At 45.3% G+C, this 24,751-nt stretch overlaps 1 protein-coding gene across 2 annotated transcripts in view; it reads right to left on the minus strand.

The window, feature by feature from the left end:
• Positions 1 to 24,350, minus strand: part of BMPR1A (bone morphogenetic protein receptor type 1A) — a 175,357-nt gene extending 151,007 nt beyond the window's left edge. For both annotated transcript variants that reach the window (XM_075934831.1, XM_075934830.1), the window contains exon 1: positions 24,063 to 24,350. The gene's annotated coding sequence lies outside the window, so the exon portion shown is untranslated. The remainder of the gene's footprint in view (positions 1 to 24,062) is intronic.
• Between the last annotated feature and the right edge of the window lie 401 nt (positions 24,351 to 24,751).

Genomic DNA, 24,751 nt, shown 5'->3' on the forward strand with positions numbered 1-24,751 from the left:
GGGGGGGGGAGAAACTATTTCCCCTTTTTCAGGCCCCTTTTAAAGAAAATCTCTTTTGGTGTTTCTCCTCTAAGAGGGGGCAGGGCTAAAGACGACTAGCAATTGCATATTCTAGCCTAGCCAGCATGTCTCCAGCCCTCAAGTGTAGTGGTAGGCTCTGGAATGCAGAATGAGTAACTTGATCTCTTTCCTTGCCTCCTCCTTCATAGCAACATTCAGAAAGTAATTTAACCTCTTAAAATGGCATCGTAGCATTGCTTAGCAGGGAGCAAATCTATTATGTTCTTCTGAAATAAGAACAAAAACCTGGTTTTGTTTATAGATTTACAGGAACTGAATCTACATTATATTTAGATATGTTATTTATAGCTGTATGTCTAACTATTTAGTATTAACATGCTTGAAAATAAAAGCCACAGGTTCAAAACACAGTTAGTTTTACTACAGCCATGGAAGTCTCGCTAGTTAAGATTCACCACAACATTGTTATAGCCCATTTAACTTTTACTTATCTTAGAAACTAAGATAACAGAAATTACTTAGAAACATACAATAAAAAGGCAATGTTTCTTTTACACCCAAAATGACAGATTTCAGACCCCAACAAGTATGAAATCAAGTTACAAATCCATTAACCATATCAAAGATATGACATTTAATCAAGAGAACGAGATAGTTATAAATGTGACTAATTATTCAAGTGATAAGCTCACAGTTTACTTATTGTACTGGTATTTAATGTGCTTTGGGTTTATGTACTCTGAACCTTAATACACACATGCACAAAAAATACACACAGAAAAATTAAAATTAAAAGGACAGCTCAGATTTATATCAGTCTTAAAAAATTACACACATTAAAACTTAGTCAATACAACTTTTTTCATTAAAGGCTGTTACCTGAAATTGCTTTTATGCAACAAGATTTTTTGGAATGTCATAAGCCAAAATAAATCTTGTTGAAATTCAGCTACATAGACAAAGGCTAATAATTTTACCATATTGAGCACAAGTTTCAATTAATTAAGTAACAGCCAGTGACAACTCTAATGGAAGATGGGCATTTATTTAAGAAAACAAGACAAAAATAAAAACCCCTTACTTCAAAAATAATTGCTGGAAAAACTTTTCCATGTAGAACAACTTTTGCATTTATACGTATCACAAGGCTAAAATAACTACCATATTAGTACAGATTAGCAGTTTATCTAACCCAGTATCACATCTGTCATGTTATTTATTTACTAAATAAAACTGTACCAGATTTAGAGAAAGAGTGACCAGTGCTTAAGACACTAGCCTGAGCAGAGGGACCAACTAAGAATCCATAAATAGGTAAGTTACTATTTCTTTAGATTCCTATAAAAATAAAGACGACTTTAGCAGACAATACTAGATAATTTAAAATATGCCTCTTACTCCCCTAAGAATGCACCTCTACAATATTCCAGTAAAAACTTTAAAGATTCATTGTAAGATGCTGTGTGTGCCTCAACCTACAGTAATGAATTCCACAGCTTATGTATATATAGAAGTGGCAAAATTCTATTATTTTTTCATAATTTTAACAGATAAAAATCTCAAATGCTTAAAACATGGATATTAGCTATTTAAATTTTCACAGCTGCACAAAATTGTGGGTTTTAAGCTTTTTTAAAAAACTTTAATTTTCACAGTTGTAGAAAATTATGGGAGGGTCAGCCAAGTATTTAATGACAGTTGATATTAAGATTTTAAAAATAACAACCTTAAAAATTGTCAAAAGCACACATCAAAACATACAATACAAATATTAACTCAAATAATTTCTATAGAAGATTTTTCTCATTTTGCCTTTCTATAAAGTTCTATTATCATGATGAATGGAAATATATTTTGTCAACTTGTGTATGTATAGTAAATAATCATTTACCAATAAAAATCAATGTTATCTTTTAATAGTATTTCAGTAATCTTTTATCATGGAAAAATTACACCGAATAATCTGACTGTTCTTGTCCACATCATTCATTGTTTAATCTCACTGCTATCTTCTTTTCATATTTCCAAATTGCCTAACTGTAGACTTTTTAAGTCTCTCCTCTTATGAAATCCTTCTAATGGCTCTTATATTTTTGTAATTCATCTATTTTTGCTGTAATTTTTTTACATTAGCTGACCAAAACTCTACATAGTATACAAAGAGAGGAGATAATTTATGTACTGACACTATATTTTCTGTGGTAGTCTTATAACTTTATATTAATATATCAAAATTTAGGAAAAGACATAAATATCTAAAATCAATTTTTTCTTTAAAAACTTCTCATTGCATATTTACTTTGCTGAATTAAAATTTATGAAGACTACTTGACTTATTGACATTAATGCACCACATGCTGCCATGCATACTATAAGGCACAAGTTCTGAAACATATACATACAATCAGTCTAATAAATAGGTATAGATTCTGCAGTAACCATCTTCTCCTTCCTATTTAGTAAAAATATTTCATAAACAAAATTCCAGAAGCAAACATATTATTATGAACTACTTGCCAATTTCAAAAGATTATCTCAATTATAAAACAGAGTCAATCAGGAATTTCACCTGATGCAACTACTATATGTCAAAATAATTCAGAATGTATGAGTGAGCAGTACTGTTTTGCAGGTATATCAAACTAGGCTCAATCCACCAGCCAATAAGGATGTTAGCAGCTAGTCAGCTAAATGTTTAACTGATACCCATGTGTTCCGAATTTAAAACAAACCGGCAGGCTGACTCAGTCCCAGCCCACCAGTCATGGGCGTTTGAAGCTTCCACTTGAGGCAGCAGTAACTTCCCAGCCTATGCCCTGCCTCCTTCCCAGGTCCCACCACTTTACCTGCCCAACCCCCGGCCCCTTCCCACTGTCTCCCTCCTCTCTTCCCTGTGCATCCTGTGTTTTACATATCACTGCATGCTTCTCCCCTTCCAGTCAAATCCCTGAACCCAAGCAAATTATTTTTTTTAAAAACCTCCACTTTTCTGCAATTTTTTTTCTCAACAAAATGGATCGTGTTTTGTACCATGTTCCAGATATGCAGAAGGTACCTAATTAACAGGGCTCAACAAATTATGGAAAACCCTACTCGCCAGACAAAAATGGGACTCGCTACCCTCCCCCCAAAAAAGTGTTTTTTTAATGGCATAAATTCCTAAAAAGAATAACAGTAATTACTAATACGTTCTTAATAAATATCACCCAAGTTATTAATAAATATCTTATAAATGTCTACCTTTTCCCTCTGCTGCCATGTCTCCTCCCCTTGCTCCATCAGCTCCCCTGGTGCCTGCTGCCCCCCAACCCCTCACTCTCCTCTGCTGTCCTGACTCCTGCCCTTCTCACTGCCCTCAGCCCTCCTGAGACCTGCCCCCCACCGCCAGCCCTTCTCTCCCCCCATGCCCACTCTGATCATATCAGCTACCCCCCCCTATCCCCTCTCCTAACACCTCCCTCTACACCTGCCCTGCCTCTCTCCTCTGGTGCTGGTTCATCCCCTGCAGGTGCCTGCCCTTCTGCTTCACCCCCAGAATCTCCTGGCACCTGCACCCTCCTGGTTCCTCCCACTACCCCTGCCCCCTTTGCCCTTTTTTCCCTGATACCCACCCCCTCACCACCCTCTGCCCCCATTCCCCTCATGACCCTGTGCCCTCACACATGCATTGCTCCATCTTCACCTTCCTCATGCCCACCCCTTCTTTCAAGCCTTCTCCCAGCACCTTCCCCTACCCCCTCTAGCACCCAGTGCCCTTACCCTCTCCTCTCCCAGCATCACCCTGTTCCCCCCTCCCACTGACACCTCCCCTCCTGCCCTTTTCCTCATTGTCTCCACTTGGCCCCCTGGGATTTGTCTCTCCTGCACCCCTGTCCCTTGGTGCCTTCCCCTTTCTTCTTCTTCTTCTCCTGACCTCTTCCCCTCCCCTCCCCTCCGCACAAGCACCTTCCCCATATTTTTCCCCTCCCCTCCTCTCCCCGCAGCCCAGCCCAGCCCCTTCCCCTCCCACAGGGACAGCTCTGGGTTTTTTGCTGCCCCAAGCAAAACATTGCCCCCTCTTTTTTTGTTTTCTTTTACACGTTTGCATTTTGCAATGGGGTTTTTTTTTTGTTTTCATTTTTGTCCCAGCATTTTAGCCCTATAAATAGCAAATAGCATTTTCATTCATTTTTTTCCATAAAGACAAAGGCGCTTCAAGTGAACTCCCCCTTTCATTCGCTGCTGGGTCACAGCAGCCTTTCCCCTGGCCTGTCCAGCCCCTCCCTATGGACAAGCACCCCTCACTCCTAACCCACAGGGGAAACAGGGTGCAGGGACAGCACAGAGCCAGAAGGGTGCAGGGAATGGGGGGGGGGAGAAGAGGGGAAGGGGACAGGGGTGGCACGGGGAACGGGAGGCACAGAGCCAGAGGGACGCAGAGATCGGCGGGGGGGAGAGCAGTGTGTGGGGTGCAGAGGAGGCACGGGGAATGGGACGCGGGGAACAGGAGGGACAGAGGGATCGGGATCTAGGGGCAGTGCAGGGAACGGGCAGCACAGAGCTGGAGGGGCAGGGATCAGGGGGGAGCAGGGTGCAGGGTGCAAGGGCGGCGCAGAGCCAGAGGGAGAGCAGGGGATCCGGGGTGGAAGGATGGCATGGGGAATGGGTGGCGGGAGCCAGATGGGGCGCAGAGCAGGCACAGCAAGCTGGGTGGTTGGCCGGGAGCAGTCTCTCGCCAGTGAGAGAGCTGGGGTTGTGGCAGAACTGGAGCCAGGGGGGCAGTGCCTGGACGCGCCGCAGTCAGCTGCCGGGGACACGCGGCCAGAGCCGAGCTGCTGCGGCCCTTTAAAATCGTCTGCCGGTGACCCGCCTCCTCACATCGCAGCTGCACGCGGGCAGCCCGGTGCTGAGAATTGCCACAGTTCCCCCTCCCCAGCAGTGCTCTGCTCCTCCGCCGGCCGGAGGATCGGATGGGGCCGCGCTGCCCGTAGTGCGGGCTTCGGCCAGCCTGTTACAACGGCCCACCGGGCCAGTCCGCCCCTGTACTCGCCAGCTGGCAAAATCTACTCGCCACAGGCGAGCAGGCGAGTGTATTTGTCGAGCCCTGCTAATTAACAGCACTAAATTTGGGAATAAGAAATGTCAGTCACAGATTAATTATATATCCTCATAGCTGATATGCAGGCAGCTTGCAAATGCCCCAAACTCCTCTCATTGATCCTGGGGAACACAGAATGGCAAGCACCAGTTCAAGTTAATTGAGAAATCTCTGTCCTTTCTTCACACAAACGTGTCAGGCCTTGCCTTCAGCTGGCATTTGCCCCGATAGGAAGAAAATGACTGGAATCAGGCTGCAAAAGTTGCATCTCATTTTTACTTCTTCACACAAACAAGTTTAGAGCTTCCTATGTTGATTGTTTCAACAGCAGTAAGCACCTCAGATAATGAATAAGAATTGTCAAAGGACATGCCAATAAAATATAGGCAGGTTGCTGCTTTAACCACCACCACCAATTCAGCTCAAGATACAAGAAAGTAATGTGTCCTACTGAGGCAGCACGATGACGACGACAACTTTATGTATCAGATTGGCAGACCCAATATCCCCAGGAGTGAAGGAACCAAATCCCCAGCTCTGTTCTCACCATATGAACATAATCAATCTCCCAATCACTTTTCAGTGCTGAGACCTATTCTACCAATAACTTCTCTCTTCCTTTCCACCATGTCCCTCCTACCACTGTCTCCCCACTTTCTCCTCAGGCTCCCACCACTCAAGGTCACTGCCTTCCCCAACCAAGCGCTCCTCCCCTCCCCCCCGACCATCACAGAATTTGAACAAGTAAAAAACAAACCAAAAAAACCAAATTGTCCCAGCTCAGACCACTGCTTACCTGTGAGAAAGCTCTGAAGGGCTCCTCTGGCCCAGGTGGAGGGAGATCCATTCCTCCTGGCCATTTATTGTTCTGCCCAGTACCACTTAACAGGTACCCTGTGTTAGCTTGCTGCCACAAATGATCCAGACCTCACTGCAGCACACACACAGCATATGGCTGGCTGTCCTACCTGCATCTTTGAATAGCCCTCTGAAAAGTGATGATGGGAGAGGCTAGATGGAGCCCTGCCTGCACTACCCCGCCCCTTCTGGTAGGCTGCTCCAGCGTCACATAATGAGAGGAATCATCATCCTATAAAGTCGCAAATTGAAATTCTCCTGTAATCCAGGAGCAGTGACTACTGCAGGAATAAAGCAGAAGTTTTTTTACAATTTCAAAATTTACTTTGCAAAACTGCACTTCTCAGCAGTTTCCGTCTGATGACATCAAAACACCAAACTAAAACCAATGAATTTACACAAATTCCTGTGAAGCATGCAAGTATTATAATTATCATCATTTTTTTGGGTGGAGAAACTGAGGCACAGGATAATTACGTTCCTTATCCACTGGGGGTATTTTTTAAATCAGTAGAAAAACTCCCCTTGATACCAAGCCTTAAATGATGGGTCCAATGTCCTATTGGAAGTCTGTGACAAAAAGGACATAAAAAAATTCCTGATCTTCACATTTCCAGCAGAGGGGTGCATAGGCCACTGGCTGCATTGACGTGAGGAAATCACCCTGAAACTCCAGCCTCCCCCAGTATAGGAACTCGGCAGTAAGGCTGCACCTGAGCCTGACCCAGTATAAGGGTTGGCCCCGCCCCTCTCTGCCAGGCATACCAGGTGTGGCTGGGCAGGCTCAGCTAGCACAGGCCAAGTGAGGAGGGGCTTACAGTGGGGGGGGGGGAGGGGAATCCGGGTGTGGGGTAGTCTGGGTGTGAGTGGCTCAGTGGGAGATCTGGATACACAGGGACTTGGTGGGGGTTCTGGTATAGGGGCAACGGGACTCTGGTTGAGCTCAGCGGACAAGTTGGGGAGAGGTGGGGCTTGATGTAGGGTCCAGGTGCTGAGGAAGTGGGACTTCATAGGATAGGAGGTCCAGGTGCAGCTTGGTGGGGCTCAGCAGGGTAGGGGTCTGGGTGTTGGGAGCATGCTGGGTGAGTCCAGGTTTAGGGGAACATGGCTTGTCAAAGTGAGGGTTAACCAGGGAACCCCAGCTGCTGCTGAGGGGACACTGCATGCCAAATTCCTGCTCTCCCCTCTCCCGATTCCTCATCCCCTTTTCTTTTCCATCCCTCTCCCCTCACTCTGCATTCCTTCCTCATTGCCTCTTCTCCCACTTCCTCAACCCCCTTCCCTCATTCCCACCCTACCACCCAACTCCACTGCAGGGCACAGAAAACAGGAAGCATGTGTGGAAAGGACAAGGAGGGGAGGAGACTGGGCACCTATCTCTGCAGGGCTCACTGGGCTAGGGAACCCCTCCACCACCACTCCACACACTACCAAAGGGGGGGAGCTAACTGAACAAGGAGACCGGTCCATAGTCCGCAGGGGCAAGAGCCAGTGCACTCCTGGCCCTACTCCTGGGGAGCTCCCTGCCACTCCACGCTGCCAGCTCTGATACAGACACGGCAGCACAGGGTGTCAGGCAGGAGCTGGTCTGTGAGGGCAGCCATGTACTGGCTTCCCCCTCATGCTCTGAGCTGCTGCCTATCAGAAGCAGCAGCACGGGGGGGGGGAGTGGGGAGGGTGCCTGCGGCTCCATAGGATACAGTGCTCCTGCCTCCCACCCCCTGTGCTGCCTCTGATACAGAGGTAGCAAGGGGGGGAATGCATGTTATTATTAGGCTTAACCGATAAGCCCAGGCTTATCTGTTAATCATTTACAAGGCTATATGCTAACATCTCTATGTAATACAAGTCCCTTTGAACACTGTTCAGTTGGAGGGGCAAACATTCATGAGTTTTATTATTGTAAAACGTTTAAATTAATACGATGCAGTAAACTAGCAGTTCTCAAATTTTAGCAACCCAAGAGCCTCCATTTTTATTTAAAATTTTTCACAGACCCCAACCTGGCTTTTAATTTTCCCTATGAATGGTAGGAATGTGTACAGGTAACTGCCCAGGTTCCCACTTAATTGGTTAACCAGTCAAACCTAACATTTAACCACTTAGCTGATTAAATGGGATTTGACATCCCTAATGGATGCCCAAACCCTGTTCAGCCTCAGTCCCATTCCCAGTCTCATTCCCACTCTGCCCTGCCCCAAATGCATCCCTCATTTCACTTATTCCCACTCCACCCTTGCCTTTCCCTATTACATATCCCTCTCTCTCAGCACCTCCTGTCTGCTGCTGAACAACTGTTCTGTGGTTCCAATGGAAGGCATTGATAAGCAGACTCATGGACCCTGAACTGCTACTATAAACAATATGCACAATTCACTGAACTATACGTGACAGTACTTACATGAATAAAGTTAGTGAATAAATTCATCCATATCACTCTCGCTAGACAGACAGACAGACATTTCTTTAATACATTAAGATAGGTCAGTGGTCACCAACCAGTAGTTCAGGTGATCCTGACTGGTTTGTCGAAGAGATTGTTATCAAGTGCTGGATCTTCAGCTGCCCCTCCCCCCACTAATGCACATCTCCTGCCCTTTCCCTTGGAGCGGTCCCATTAGGAGCCTCCTGCTTGCTGTGCAGGGCAGTGGAGAGGACGGGCACTGATGTCAAGGTGCCCCCTCTCCCACTTTGTATCCTATCTCCACAGAGCACAGAGGGAGCACAGCAGGACTTGGGATGGAGTTTGCTGGCTGCTTTTGTGAGTGGTGCAGGGCTAGGACAGAGGGTGAGCCTGCCTTAGCCCCACTGCACCATCACCCAGGAGCCACCTGAGGTTAGCAGTGCCCAGCTGGAGCCCACATCCTGAAACCCTACCTCAGCCATGAACTCCCTCCTGCACCCCCAACTGCCTGCCCCAAGCTCAGCTCAGAGCCCCTCTCCCACCCCAGATCCCTTAATCCAAGGCCAGAGCACCCAACCCTCTGCCCCAGCCTGGTGAAAGGGAAGTAGGACAGAGTGAGCAGAGGCAGGGCCTCAAAGAAGAGGCACAATTACCAGGGTATTTGGGTTTCAGGTAGATCTTGGATTGTACTTAAATTCAAAAAGTGATCTCACACATAAAAAGGTTAGAGACCACTGAAATAGGTAACCAAAATACTCTTTCTGCAGCTATTTTAACTTACATATGATAAATTTGAGGAAAAGTTAACTGAATCCCAACAGTGCTTGTGCAAGTGCGGTACCACAAAGCTCATTCTCCTCATCTCCTAGAGGCAATTCTGGACAACATCAAACTAATATCCCTCCGAAATTATGATTCTATGCAAAAAGGTGGTGTGCAAATCCAGCAGCGTTTTCAGGACTTCACTCCAAGTACCATTTTTAACAACCATTTCATAGAGAATCTGGTTTTCATTAGTTTTGAAGGGATCTGTAAGAGGTTACATACACATGCAAACATCTGGCTTCATCATTATTCCTCTGACCTGGCCACACATTTCAGCATTGTATTTTTAGATTACTCCTCATGCAATTTAATTGTGAAGCTTGTATTTAACTCCATATGTCTAGCTGCAACAAAAGCCAATCCTCCACATTTTCACTGTTCCAATTTTTTTATTCGTGTGTGGGGGCAACGGGGGTGACATTTCTTCTCCAAATACCTATTGTTTTAAGATATCAGTCCCCCCAATGTTGTGTAATACACAAACTAAACATCCAATTTTCAACTGCACAAGATTTCTAGATAACTAGAAGATCCTCTGATTTGGCCAGAGTAGCTTTCTGTTGCCAAGTTTAAAGATATTTTGTCAATCTCTGACTCCAAAGGCAGCCAAAAACAAGTTACAACAGAGGGTACAAGCATACTGCTTTTTTAAACACAGCACCTTAGCCCTGGTAAGCAGAAGTCATCTGTACAAGCTGTAGTAAAAACAACTTTAATCAGCCAGTCTCCCACAGTAGGAATGTTGAAAAATTCATCTATTTTTGTTTTTTAGACCTCACTTGAGTCTCTCATTTCTAATCTTATATCTTCATAGAGAAAAGAAGTTTTCTCCTACACTTAAAGAACCATCTCTCCATCACCCTCTTATCAGCAACTGTTTGGTTTTTTTTCCAATTTGTAATCTAACTCACCCTTAGAACAAGTAATCACACTGCCAGTCAAAACTTGTCTTTGCTTGAATTATGCTTATCATAGGAGGAACTCTATGTTCCAGGTTTGCTGAATCCTTCTGCCATATCCAAGAATCCTCTGAAGCTGCGTAGCAGACAGCTACATATCTCATTGTACAGATGAGTCTCAAAGATACTTGTATACCAACATATCTCTGCAGCTCTCAATTAACACCAAGTATTTATTGCTCCTGCTAATGTCTTAGCCTAGGTCATATCTACACAGACCCTCAGACTAGACTATGGCGGAACAAATAGCAGTGCATATTAGGGATGTTAGCATATATTCAAGTAACCAACCAATAAGGATTAACCAATAAGCCGAGACTATCGACTATACACACTCCACTCCCTTGCTGTATCAGAGGCTTTTAAGGCGGCTCCCGACAAGTACCCAATCTCACCGAGCTGTCTCCCTCCCTCCCCCCACCCCCCACCGTGCTGGAGAGGGCAGGTGGGAGCTGGTATCTGTGGGAAGCTGACTGTTAAACCAGCTCTTTGTGCATGCCAGCTTTGCAGAGCTGCCTCCACCACCCCCTGCCTCCCACTGAGGAAGTAGAACAGGAGGTGAGGGGGAGAAACAGGTATCAGAGGCACCAGCAAAGGGTGACCAGGAGCTCCCAGGGAGTGGGGCTAGGAGCGCGCTGGCTGCCGGGCCCGCCTCTGGGGACTATCAAATAATCTTGTAAATACCATGATTTTGTGCAGTTACATGATTATTGAATGAATCAGTATCTAGCATTCCTGGTGCATGTCAGAAGTGCTGCACTCTAAGTCCTCTATAAGGACACTGTAGGTATGAACTAAAAGCTCACTAGTTCACATTAATGTAAATCATGTCTGAAGATGATTACATTATACAAACTAGGAACCTTTCAGTTTGCATCCACAGCATCAAGACACTGAAGTTACAGTGAAGTACTTTTGAACACACTGCTATTTGCATGCCTGTGGTGTGAACTGCAGCAGCTATATAGGCATGTCTTTAGATTATAGTTGTTATAATTCAGCTGAAAACAAACAAACAATGGAACTCAAAGGAGGAGGAGGAGATTTTCCAAGATGTCAACCTGCTCAAGGGTGGTAGGAAAAAACTGATGCTGCTCTTTTCTCCATTTTGATAGAATACTTAATACTGATTAGCTCTAAATGTTATACTGACATAGCTATTAAGCAATTTATAAGAAGTCCTAAACTGGTCTTATGCTAAGCAGACTGAACTTGAATCTGTATTTGGATAATACTCCAAGAAAAATCAGGATGACACAGAAACTATTACTTAGTAGATGGCACTGTTCTCTCTGCAGCATCATTCAACACTCCTTCTGGGTCTTTAGTTAAGGAGCAGTGTGGAACTCAAGATGTAACCTTTAAGATGAGAAACAAAATCCAAGTCCATGTGTAATGATTAAATCATAGAATCACAGAGCTGGAAGAGACCTCAGGAGGTCATCAAGTCCAGCCCCCTGCCCAAAGCAGGACCAATCCCAACTAAAACAACTCAGCCAGGGGTTTGTCAAGCTGAGACTTAAAAACCTCTAGGATGGAGATTCCACCACCTCCCTAGGTAACCCATTCCAGGACTTCACCATCCCCCTACGGAAATAGTTTTTCCTAATATCCAATCTAGAATAACTTAAGACCATTGCTTCTTGATCTGTCACCCATCACTATTGAGAATAGCCTATCTCCCTCCCCTTTAGAACCACCCTTCAGGAAGTTGAAGACCTCTATCAAATCCCTCACTCTTCTCTTCTGTAAACTAAATAAGCCCAAATCCCTCAGCCTCTCTTCATAAGTCATGTGCTCCAGCCCCCTAATCATTCTGGTTGCCCTCTGCTGGACCCTCTTCAATGTGTCCACATCCTTTCTATAGTGGGGGCGGGGAGAGGAGATGCAGAACTGGACACAATACTCCAGATGTGGCCTCACCAGAGCCAAATAAAGGAAAAAAAATCACTTCTCTAGATCTGTTGGCAATGCTCCTAGAACCAAGCTTTGGGGCACTCCGCTAAAAACAGCTCACCAACCTGACATCGAGCCGTTAATCACTCCCCATTGGGCCCGACAGTCTAGCCAGGTTTCTATCTATCTTACAGTCCATTTATCCAATCCAGACCTCCTTAACTTGCTGGCAAGAATATTGTGGGAGACCGTATCAAAAACTTTGCTAAAGTCAAGGTATATCACATCCACTGACTTTCCCTTATCCACAGAGCCAGTTACCTCATCATTAAAGATTCCACAGAAATGTTAAAAGAAAGGCTGTTGATCCACCTTGGTAGCTGTGAGGAAGGAGGGAAAGGACAGAATATGAGGGGGGATTTGATAGCAGCCTTAAACTACATGAGGGGTATTTTCAAAGAGAATGGAGTCAGGCTATTCTCAGTGGTGGCAGATGACAGAACAACAATCAGTAGTCTCAAGTTGCAGTGGGGGAGATCTAGGTTGGAAATTAGGAAAACACTATTTTACTAGGAGGGTGGTGAAGCTCTGGAATGGTTGCTTAGGGAGGTGGTTGAGTGTCCATCCCTAGAGTTTTTTAAGGTGAGCCTTGACAAAGCTCTGTCTGTAATGATTTAGTTGGGATTGGTCCTGCACTGAGCAGGGGAGTTGGACTAGATGACCCTCTGGCGTCTCCTTCAACTCTAATCTTCTATGTTTCTTTAACACAAGTCGGACATCTGAGTTCATTCATGACACTGGCAGACTCCTTAAATCATCCAAGACAAATTACTTAATTTTATTTTGCCTATGTTTTCATTTGTAAAATGCTCCTTCACAAGTGACATGAAAGGCTATCCATGAGATCTTGGAGCTGAATGCTGCCTATATGAACAGCATTATTACACTTATCTTTCAATTCCCTGGTTTCACTAGGGCACAGTATTCTTAAAATTGCCACATCTCAGTATGAAGTGATACAACAAACTGGATTTGAAAAATTCATTCACAGCAAGTAGTACCATCAAATTTGATAAAAATCAAAACTTTCAATGTTTATGATTCTAGGCTTCTGGTTTGAAAGATAATATTAAAAACATGAACTTAGTCTAATAGATATGCAAGTTCTTCTTAAGTCTCCAAAAAGAACTCCTAAGAGCCTCCACTATTGCCCACAGCTTTGCCAACTGCAGCAAAGTACAAATTGACTTACAGTCTTGATTGTTTTCATAGCTGCTATTAAAAACTTTGTAGACCTCAACAAAAATAACAATCATGTCAGTTTAATTCTACTGCTACTTTGCTGACCCTATTTTTGGCAGACATTGGGGTTATTTTATTAGGTAGGATGATTAAAACAGAGGATGTAGGGGGCAGAGCAATGAATACATCCGTCACATCAGCCAAAAAAATGGAAGTGGGGTAATAAGTTGGGAGAGTGTTAAATAGTAAACAAATAGTCAAATGGATTGGAGATATAGTGCTCTCTTCCAGCAGTCTATTGGCTTTTTAATGGAATATTGGGAAAGCTGATAAAAATGGAGCTCCCATATCCAACAACAGTAATGTGACAAGAATTCCCATTTTCTCCCCTTTTCTAAAAGTTGGGAGTGAAGTTAGTTCAAATTTGAAAGTTTCTCTCAGTCAGTAGGGGGAATACCACTTGATGTTCTAGCTAGTATATTTAGTCCTCTATTACTTAACTGTAAAAGTTTATAAACCATATAAGGAAGGAGGTGGATCTGAGGACAGATGAGAGAGGGGCTGGCAGGACAAATTAGAAAACAAATACAGTATTCTGAAAGTCAAATCTGGAGAAGCAATGTAAGGCAAGGTCAAAGAAATAGGAGAAAATTATATAGGGAAAAATATCTATGGACTTTTTTTAGATAAGAAAAAGTGCATGGTCCATGATGACTAATCCCATTTTTTCATTACCACAAGGGTCAACCCTGAAGAGCTATGTGGTGGCAGAAGATACTGATCTGAGTCTACATTAAAGACTAGATCATGTTAGCTAAACCTATCTTTATATATCTTTTGTAATCTAGAGATGTTAAAAAATAGTGTATTTGTGTAAATGTGCAACTGCTAACATTTTTAGTGGTTACATGTTTACTCACAGGGAGGCAGGTGGGAGCTGGTGCTCATGGGAAGCTGGCTCCCCATGAGCACCAGCTTCTGCCTGACCCTCTCTCTCCTCCCCAACTGCCTCGGACACAGGCAGCAGCATGAGGGGTGGCAGGACCTAGTATGCACAGCTTGAAAGCCGGCTTCTTGTGTGTATCGGCTACCGCCCAACCCCCATCCCCTGCACTGCTGACTCTCTAGAGGTGCTCCTATGAGTACCACTTCTGTCTCCCCTCCTGCATGCTGCTGCCTCTGATAGTCGTGTAAATGGCTACACGTTAACATCCCTAATCTAGACAAACCAAGGGGATGCAAGAAGAGCAAAGACACTTTAAGAAAAAGGTACACCAACTGTTAGAAGAAGGGTAACAGAGTAATACTAGTTGCCTGATACAGAAAGATATACATACAAGAGATGTTGTAAGTTGTATTTTTAAAACAAAAATTGATTGCAAAAATTGTTGCAATTGAATACAAGTGATTCACTCGTGGCGAGCCTGGTAGCACAGGCATTTTTAACCCTTCCTACTGTCATGTAAGCTTTTCAAGCCTTACCTATTAATTTGTAAAGCACGATGGGATCCTTCTGGAAAAAAATACCCCAAAACAGCTGAAATTTTCAGTGGTTACACATTTACCATAATAAATGCATCTTAACAACCCTAATAACAAAGTGAACTCGGAAACTATTAGTGAACACAAAAGCAAATTAATGCAGCTCTAGAATAGGAGCAATTTCATTTCTATTACTGTTATAATGAGATACATTCATAATTCATCAATACATTACATCTTATAGGCGTATTCAAACAACAGTTTGAAATTTTACACAATATGTTAAGACTTCAACCAACTTCTAACTCAGGCCTGCACAACATACGGCCCAAGGGCCGCATGCAGCCTGCAGGGGCTCCCTGTGTGGACCATGCCAACTACAGGCAGTGCGGCCCCATCCGTTCCACCAGCCGGGCGGAGGAGCGGAGCGCCACTGGGGAGGGGGAAGTGCGGCGATTCTTGTCACCGGGCTCCTGCATGCAGCTCCGGCGCGAAGAGGTGGGGCGCGAGCCAGAGGGCGGGATGCCAGCAGATGCCAGGACGCTGGCGTGGCGTGGCGTTGTGACTTCACGGCTGGTGACTGCCAGATTCAAAAAGGCTCCGGCAGCCCCGCAAACTGGAAGGCAAAAGCCAGGTAGAGGAGGGGAAGGGGCTTGTGCTGAGGGGAGGGGTCAGGTCAGGAGAAAGAGGAAGGCACCGAGGGGCAGGGTGCAGGAGACACAAATGCCAGGGGGGGAAATGAAGACATGCGTGGGGTTTGTTTGGTTTTTTTGCACGACAAAAATTTTCAGCGTGTTCAGTATTTTTTGGGAGAGCATCCCTCCTTGTGGTCCGCAGCGGTTTTCTTTGGAGCAATATGGCCCTCACCGCTTTCCGAGTTGTGCAGGCCTGTTCTAACTATTGGGGGTTAGGACAAAACTTCCCAGGAGACTAGTTATCCACAGCTGCTCTTGTGTAATATTTCTTGCACTTTCCACAGACACATCTGGTGCTAACCGCTATTGGAGTCAACAGTGGAGCAGGTAGAGCAAAATTCTGGTCCAGGATGACAAATTCCTGTGTGTCTAGTGATCAATTATTCCATGTAATTCTAATTTTAATTTAAATATTACTTCCCAAATTAAAAAAAAAAACAAGATTAAGTGAAAAGAACCATGGGGAATAAATTAACAGAATTACATAATTCCAGTAAAATATCTGGGAGGAAGATATCAGTCAGCTGTGAATGACTGAGAGGGAATTCAGATCTCACCTTAATTCCCCTCCTCCACACAGACTTTAGATAATACATATTATCATTGCAAATAAAATGTACTCTATATCATTAGTAAAACATCCTCCTCTTAAAGTTTCAAATGCTAGTTCTGTTACAGAACCTTTGGATAAGGAATGCACAGCTGCTGAGCAGATGTATTAACTTCAGTATTTAGATTTCATTATTTCTTGTTTCTTGTTTCAGATTTTCTCTTTCCATCTGTTTTTTGACCTCCCTCAGTTTCCCCTCTTGTTTTAGTTCATTATGCCAAAGTAATTTTCAAATACAAAAATGTTTTAAATTTAGAAAAAGTTGTACATTTTAAGAGGGTTAGGAGGGTGTAGCACCTCCACAGGCAAAACAAAAATCAGGTAGTTCAACAGAGGCTCAGGTCTGAGCAAAAACTGTCCTCTTGGGGGAGGGTTGTATTTCAGGGTTCTTTGTAGGGAGGTTAAAATTAGATTAAACTAATCAAATAGTCGATGGAATTTCCATCAACTATTCAATTAGTCGATAAGGGCGCTTCTGCTTTGAGATGTAGCAAGAGCCAGCCTGGACAGGGGTTGCTCTAGCATCTGGAGCAGGCTCTGTCTGCAGCTGGCCTGGCAACCCAACAGGCAGAAGCTTATTCAGCTGGTGGCAGCCCCAGACCCTGCATGGGTGCTGGGAGCCAGTGGCAGCAGTCCCACTACAAGTCTGGGACCAGAAGCCTCATGGGCTATACTCTAGCCAAACTGGAGAAATTCCCCGCCCAGATCCCACTTAATCGGTTAATTTTACATCCCTAATTACCAGCTGTCAGAACTTAAATTGACTGGGAATTAATCTTCAAATACTTAGGCCACTGCTTGGTCCCACAGGGATGCAGCAAGGTTTTCAGGCCCCATTCAAGGAGTTATCAAGAGACCCGTACTTCCCATTAAAGCATGACTGGGGAACCTATGGCCCCTGAGGCTCAGAACTCTCCCCTCTCCAGCATTAGGGAGCCCATGCTAGTACTCCAGCCCCCTGCCACCTCTCCAATCCCCAGGATTGGAACACACAAAATCTACTAGCCTGGGCCCCTATAAACTCTGGTGTGCAAGGGCAATGTGAGGAGCGTCTTTCTCCTTCTCAGCTAGGGGCCAGCCACATTAGTGAGGATTTGTTTGGGGGTGGGGGGGGGGGTTGTTTGGTTTGCTTCTCACTTGTGTGACTCCTGACTGATTTTTCGTGGTTCAGCAGCCCCGGCCCAATAAAGGTCTGCCACCCCTGCACCGAAGGGAAAAAATGGGTACCTCTGATTAACTGATATAACTTTTTCATGGCTTTCTGTTTATTTCCAACCCCAGCCCTGTATACACCATTCATTTCCCATGACTACGTCTTCCTTGTTTCAAGGAAGTATTTTCACCTATGTCTCTCTAACTCCAAAGTCATTATTGCTTTAGGAAAATATGTAACATCTCCTTTTTGAACCTCCATTCTTTCCTATCAGCAAACAGGATCACTAGAAAGCAATGAGAGGTGCTCTCTCCTCCAAGATTTCTTGCCCCACAAAACACTGCCTGCCTCTCTGCAGCACCCACATATTCTAAGTTCCTAACATAGTGAAAAGAAAGGCACATATTAGTTTGCAAAGCCTTATTGGCTGCAAACCTACTACACTGAGATTCTCTCAAATTAAAGTCTCAACGGTGTAACAGGAAAGAGAAAAGGGACATGGAAAATATGAAGTACTCACACTGACCAGTATTACTCCAGAAAGGCATGTTTCTCTTTTTCAGAGTAGGAGAAACAGAGGTAGATGGGGTCTACTCCAAAACCCGTTGACATCAATGAGTCTGTTCACGGACTTCAGTGAGTTTTGGATCATATCCTTAAACTTAAACAGCAGAAGTCAAGTCTCTGAAAAGAGCCTGAACTAGTTATTTTCCACAAGAAAAAACTGTGGCTCAATGATTCAGGACCACACAGGTTATGGGTGTAATATGAGAAATAAAATTCTCTCAGCTCTGACAGACACGAAATACATGTCAAGAGGGAAAAAAAGCCAACACTGCCATGTGTAATTTGCTACACTTTTGGTGTAATTTGTTTTTCCATACGCTTGTTACAATAATGCTTGTATTTTATCAGTCACAATATAATAGTTATCACATTTTCAAAAAGCTGAGATAGTAGATACATGAACAGTAACTGCAACTACCTCTATCTTTTACACCAAAGCTTTCCAGTGATGTGTTGGCAAAGATTATTAAATATTTTAATGACATCTAGGGGATATTACACCTAAAACAATTATTTGAACACAAATTGAGAAATGTTTAAATGACCTCTACTTAATTTAATATATTTACTATAAAAAGCACAGTGAAGTAGTTACCTGAAATCTCTCTCTAAATATTTTTTCTTGTGGGACAACGAAGTGACATCATAAGTCAATTTGCATTGCCAAGCCCCCAAATCCAAGCCCTCCCAAATGGCCTCTCACCATCAGCTCCACTGGCAGACTTCCCCACTAACTGGCCTCCTCGCCCACAGCCCTACACTGCCCTTCCAGGCAAGTGTGAGGCTGGGGCAGTGTGTTGCCCCAGCCTCCCTCCCCTGTGCTCCAGCTGGGGGGAAGGGGGGGGGGGGAGCACGGTAGAATCCACAATCCACATGGCCCCAGGAGCCACACAGCCTCTTTCTTTCCCCCTTCTTGGTGCTCCGAGGCAAGGGGGAGGGAAGAGGGAGAAGCCACAAGCTCCCAGGAGTTGCACAGCCTTTCCCCTCCCCACTCCCTGGTGCTCCAAGGAGAGGGGGGAGCAGAAGCCATGAGCCACACAGCCCCAGGAGCCATGCAGCTTCTTCCTTAACCAGTGCTCCGAGTGGGGAGTGGAAGCCATGAGCCACACAGCCCTGGGAGCCATGTGGCCTCCCCTTTCCCGGTGGGGGAAGGGGGCAGAAAATGCAAGGCCTCCCCTTCTCCGGTGCTCGGGGGGGGGCAGGAGCCACATCCCCTCCTGCCTCCCCAGCCCCCTTCAAACACACCCTAGGTCAGGGGGAGGGCCGGGGCTGGTGTATCTGCCCAGCAGTAGGGGGAGGAGGGAAGAGCAGGGGTGGACCAGAGGAGAAAGAGCCAGGGCAGGCCAGGAGTGGGCCGGGGAGGAGCGAGAAAGGGCCAAGGTGGACAAACGAAGGGCCATAGTGGGGGGCCCAAGCATGAGCCATGGCAGGCCGGGGGGCAGGTGGCACATGAGCTGGAGCAGGCCCTCCCTGGCTGCCAGGGGAGGTGGGGAGAGAGCTGGGGCAGCATCGGACCCAAGCCTTCCCTGGGCCAAGAGGGGGATGGCAAGCATAGCGAGCAGGGGGGCGGCCCCCTAGTGTATCATTAGGCAACCAATAGTTGCACAAATTGAAAAACTACTGAAAAGGTGAAGGAATAGCTTTAAGAAGCTTTTTTTTTTCTTCCTACAGAAGAGTTTGAATCAGCTGGTGGCATATTGAAATTGCATTTAAAGGGTATTACTTTCCTTTCCACAACAGAAAAGACTTGTTATTTTTTTCTGCATAAGCCTATGAGAGGATGCAGTTATACAGTATTTAATTGCATTTTATAAAATGATCCTCTCCAGAATTGTAATTGTTTTTAGTGGTTCTAATCTGGAAAAATATTTCCCCTCCCTGATATTCGTATAATTATTTATTTTGTTATTTAACCTTTTTGTTATTTTTAAAATCCCCCAACACTACTGAAGTTAAAGTATGAATATTAAGATCAGCTATATACATTTATAAGATTTAAAATCCTAGAGACTGATATTGTGTGTCCCACAATGTTTGAACAGAACCCTCAGCATAATGGAGTTCTGATGAGATCTGGTGCATCTCACAACTCCAGCTAGGCTTGAAAGGATTAGATTTGTGTCGATAAATGTCCATAAAGGTTTATTTCATGACACACACACACAAACTGCCAAAAAAAATCCATCAGTAATAATCGATTTACTGATAAGAACAGAAAGGAAAATGTTTGAGACATTATCAGTATACAATTTAAGGATATTTATTTTTAGAATTTTGACATGTTGAAAATTTGTGTTAACTAGCACAAAACTAAAGTTCTGAATCTCAGTAATTATTTCATCATAGAATACATTATCTGATCCTGCCATAATTTCCCACAATTGTGAAAATTTAAATAGATATACATAAAAAAAATCTTAAAAATTGTCAATTAGAAAAATAAAAATTGAATTATTCCAAGTTTGACTATAGTAATGTAAGTACTTGTAAGATCCCCAATCTTCTCACATTAACCACTACAATCTATACAAATTCTCAACATTATACCCATAAGTCCAATGAGTCTCAATACAATACCTGTCTTGCATTTCAGTTTATCAGTCTGTGTAGTTCAAGCAAGAGAAGTGGGAAAGGGAGGAAGTAATCTCTTAACACCTATCAATATGGACAGAACCTCTCACAAAACTCCCAGAGATTGCAGTAAGGGAGAACTCCCTATCTGCAACTTCACACAGAACATCTGGAAGATTTACATATTTTTAAACTCCACTGTCCTATCAGTCCCTTTCAATGAATGAGTCATGCCATAAAGGTCCTGTATTCATTCCTACAACTAGAATGATTCATAGTTGGATATCTGCTATTGGGAAAATAGACTTCCATTCATCCGAAGATGCCAGCCATGAAGAGAAGTGGGGGTGAGGACGGATTTTTTTCAAGGAGGTTAGTGAACTAGGATCTGTTTCTCTTGACAAATGAGACTAGAATATGCAGTAGATGGCACACCCCTTGAACTATGCTTTCCTTCCCTTTTGTGCACGAGAACTGCACCTCTGATCTTGTGGAGACAACATTTCTGGCCTTCTACAGCATGAAAAGCCATGGAAATTTTCAGATAGCAAGCTAAGAGATATGAAGGACAAAACTGAAGTTCACTAAATCTACCATGGGTACTATCAATAAAATCTTTTGAAATCCATTTTGTAAGTGTAGTCTACACAAAGTGTTTCACTATTTTATTTTTTAAAATAGAAGTGAATGTGCATGTTTAACAAATACTTCACTGAACATATTTTAACACTACATACCTACACGGCCTATACCTTGCTTCACAATGAACCAATACAATAAATATAACTGGGAAGGGTTTTTATATTAAACCAAAATCCAAAACAATATTCTCTGTGATATAGTTTGAAGAACTCATGTCAGAAAAAGTGCAGTGGGCAGGCTGCAGTCTCCTGCTCATTCAAAAGCCTCTCCATATCCACTACCAAACACTCATAAGGAGTAGCACCATTCATCTATGATGGACATTTTACTAGGGCAATTAAAAATATATATATATATACCTCTTCTCATCTGCCATGGACAAGAACAAGATCTTACCACAACTCAGAACAATTCTGACTCAATACCTGCACCCACTACCCCCCAAAAAACCTATGAAAAATAACAATCAGAAAGCCTAAACCCAGCAGAAAATTGTTTAAGAATAGTTGGTTTTGTATCCACACAAACTGGAAGAAAAAGAACCACTAAGATAATATCAGAATTAGGGATGTTAGATATCGTGTAAATGAACAGTTGTGTAACTGCATGAAATGTTTGTGGTTACACGACTATTTGATAATCCCCAGGGGCAGCGCCATCAGCCAGTGTGCACCCAGCCTCACTCCCAGGGACCACCTGCCACCCCTCATTGCTGCCTCTCTAAGAGAAAGCCATTTAAAAAACAGCTCACCATGCAGACTGGCTGCCTGCCACCCTGTGCTGCTGCCTCTGTGTCTGCAGGAGTCCAAGCTCCCTATGGACAGAGGCTGCTGTAGGGCAGGGGGAGGGGGAGAAGAAGGGGAGGCTGCTGCAAAGCAGCCTCTGTCCACTGTGGCCCAGAATGGCCACAGACAGAGGCTAGCCCAGCAGTAGCCAGACTGCAGGGAGCTCAGACCCCCGCAGACAGGAGCTACCACCGAGGACCTTGGATCCTCTGCAGAGGCTGCTTCGTGGGAGCTTCCTCTGTCCCCTCCCTGGCTGCTGCCCCTGACCGAGGCAGCAATGTGGAAAGGAAGGGGAGGGCAGTTGGCACTGCGGAGCCAGTGCTTTTAAGCAGTTTCCCCCTAGCACTGGCTCCTTCTTCCCCTCCTTGCTGCCTCTGATACAGCAAGGGGGGGGGGGGGATACATATAGTCTACAAGATTAATCAATAAGCCAACACTTATCGGTTAATTGTATAATCGACTACCCATAACATCCCTAATCAGCATACATACATTTTTATTCTCTTCATTCCAGAATACTGGAACTAAGGAAAAAACACATGCCCCTTAAAAGTTTTACTCCAGTCAATATTTGTGACTAATATCAGAGGGGATGGAAGTCTGTATCTGCAAAAACAAGGAGTTCTGTAGCATTGTAAAAACAGATTTATTTGGGCATAAGCTTTCATGGGTAAAAAATTCCACCTTGTTAGATGCATGATGTATTTTTGTGGTTCATGTAACTATATCTGCAGAAGATTAGAATTTCATTATATATGGGGCTTTTATTATTGAAAATCATTTGAAATATCTTTGAGATAAAATTTAAAAATACTTGACTGAATTTCATCGGTTAAAATATAATCTAAAAATTACACAAGGTTGGGGAGTTAAGTCTTCTTTCATAAACACTGAAGAGGGTAAGTTTTCCTTTTGAAAGTTATAGGAACCTAGCTGTATTAAATACATTAATTTTCTATGTTGAACGAAGATCAAACAGCACCTACTAAGATATACATCCACAGATGCAGGTACTTGCTCTTATTGAGTATTTACGAAAACTCAATCCCTACTGCAGACTTTAAGTATTTGTAGTATAAAATATGCATCTGATAAACTATGTCAAAAATGTTACCTTGATAAAAAAAGATGAATATCTTTCCACCAAATTTTAATCATAGATTTTGAGGTGCAACATACAGTACTTTGATCATTAACTATATTTATAAATAGCTGGATGTGCAGCAGCACTGTTGTGCAATGCTACAGCCAATGACAGCTCTTATCACATATAAGTTTCTTTCGGTGAAATGTTATCAGCTTAAATATGTATTCTCAAAACAGACTTTTCATCCTCTACAAGAAATTAATATAATAAAATGATCAACTTCTCATGTGCAGACAGGTGAACCTGCTGGATTTAGATTCTGCAATACTGCTTCTCCCTGCAGAATCTACTCTAAATCCTGCACATTTTAACGATTCTGGGGCTCTATTGTTTAGCCAAACCCTTTCTTCTAGACGTCGTAGTCAGTTACACAAATGTGCATCCTAAAACCTAACAAGCCCTTTCTCCGAAATAAAGAAACTATTCAATACTTTACTATTTAACTGTTGAATTACTACGGGCTTAACAGAAACGGTGGAACACAACTTCGCTCAAAGCCACCTCTCGCACCCAGAAATTCAAGGCCCCTCACTAAGCAGCGTCAGTGACTACACGGTTACTCCTCTTGCACCACTATAGCTCGCGTAACACCCAGCCTGAAACTGCAACACAAAATGGGGGGTGGGGAGAAGGCGTCGTCGCAGAGAAACATTTAAAGCTCCAGTCTCAAAAGTGGCCTCTCGCCGGCCGCCTCCTGTGCCCCGGCAGAGACCCACCGACTCGCAGGGACCCTGCGTCACGGCAAGGGCCCACCCACACTGCGCACACTTGCCGCACTGGGGCCTGCCCGCCGAGCGGCGCCAGCCCCCCGCGAGCGGGGCAGCCGGGGCGAGGGGGACGTTGCTGTTGGGAGTCACGTCAGGCCGCGCCGCGCTGCCCCGCACAAGGACGGGACGGGACGGGGGGCACCCCGGCTGCGGCGGCGCAAGCAGGGCCCGCCCCGCGGCGCACTCCCGCTGGGACGGGCCCGGCCACAGCTGGCGCCCGGCGCGCGCGGCCCTCACCGCGGAACGTGCCCCCCAGGGCAGCCCGCGGGCACGTTCCCCGACAGCCACGGGCCGCCGCGGCACAACGGGCCCCGCGAACGCGCTGGGCCTCCGTCTCGCCGGACACCCCGGCCGCACTCACCCGCCGCGAGGGTCCGTCATGCTCCCGGCTGCGCTCGCTCCGTGTCACCCTCCGAGCGGCTCCGGCCTCCCCCGGCCGGGCGGGGGGCGCGGCGCAAACTCCGACAGCGGCCCGAGCCCTCGGCCTGCGCGAGCGGGACTCCAATCACGGCAGCCAACGGCCCCAGCCAGCACCGCGGGGGCGGAGCGCGCAACCGCCGCTGCCAGACGGGCTCGCTGGAGCTCGCGCCCTCGGGACACCGCCGCCCTCGCGCGCCGCCAGCCTCCGAGTCGCGGCTCCAGTGCCTCGCTCCGACGGCATCCGAGCGGCGGCGGAGATTGCCGAAGCCTGCCTGCCCGCCCCCTGACACGCGAGCGCTGCGAGAGCGCCCGCGCCCCTCCCCCAAGCTCTGGGAGCCCGCCAGCTCCTACCCCCAGCGCGAGCCGAGCGTTCGGAGATCTACCCCCCCCCCCCCCCCAGTGCTGGGCACCCACCTCTCCCCCAGTGCTGGGCGATCGCCAACTCTCCGCCAAACCCCAGTGCTGGGAGATCACACACACCCCCTCACCAGTGCCCCCTCGAACCCTAGCACCGGGAGATCAACTCCCCCCCCCCCAAACCCCAGCGCTGGGAGATCACCAATCCCCCCTCCCCAGTGCTTAGAGATCACCACCACCCAAACCCCAGTGCTTGGAGATCACCAATCCCCC

The sequence above is a fragment of the Pelodiscus sinensis genome, chromosome 8 (genome assembly GCF_049634645.1).
Source record: "Pelodiscus sinensis isolate JC-2024 chromosome 8, ASM4963464v1, whole genome shotgun sequence".
Lineage (NCBI taxonomy): Eukaryota > Metazoa > Chordata > Testudines > Trionychidae > Pelodiscus > Pelodiscus sinensis.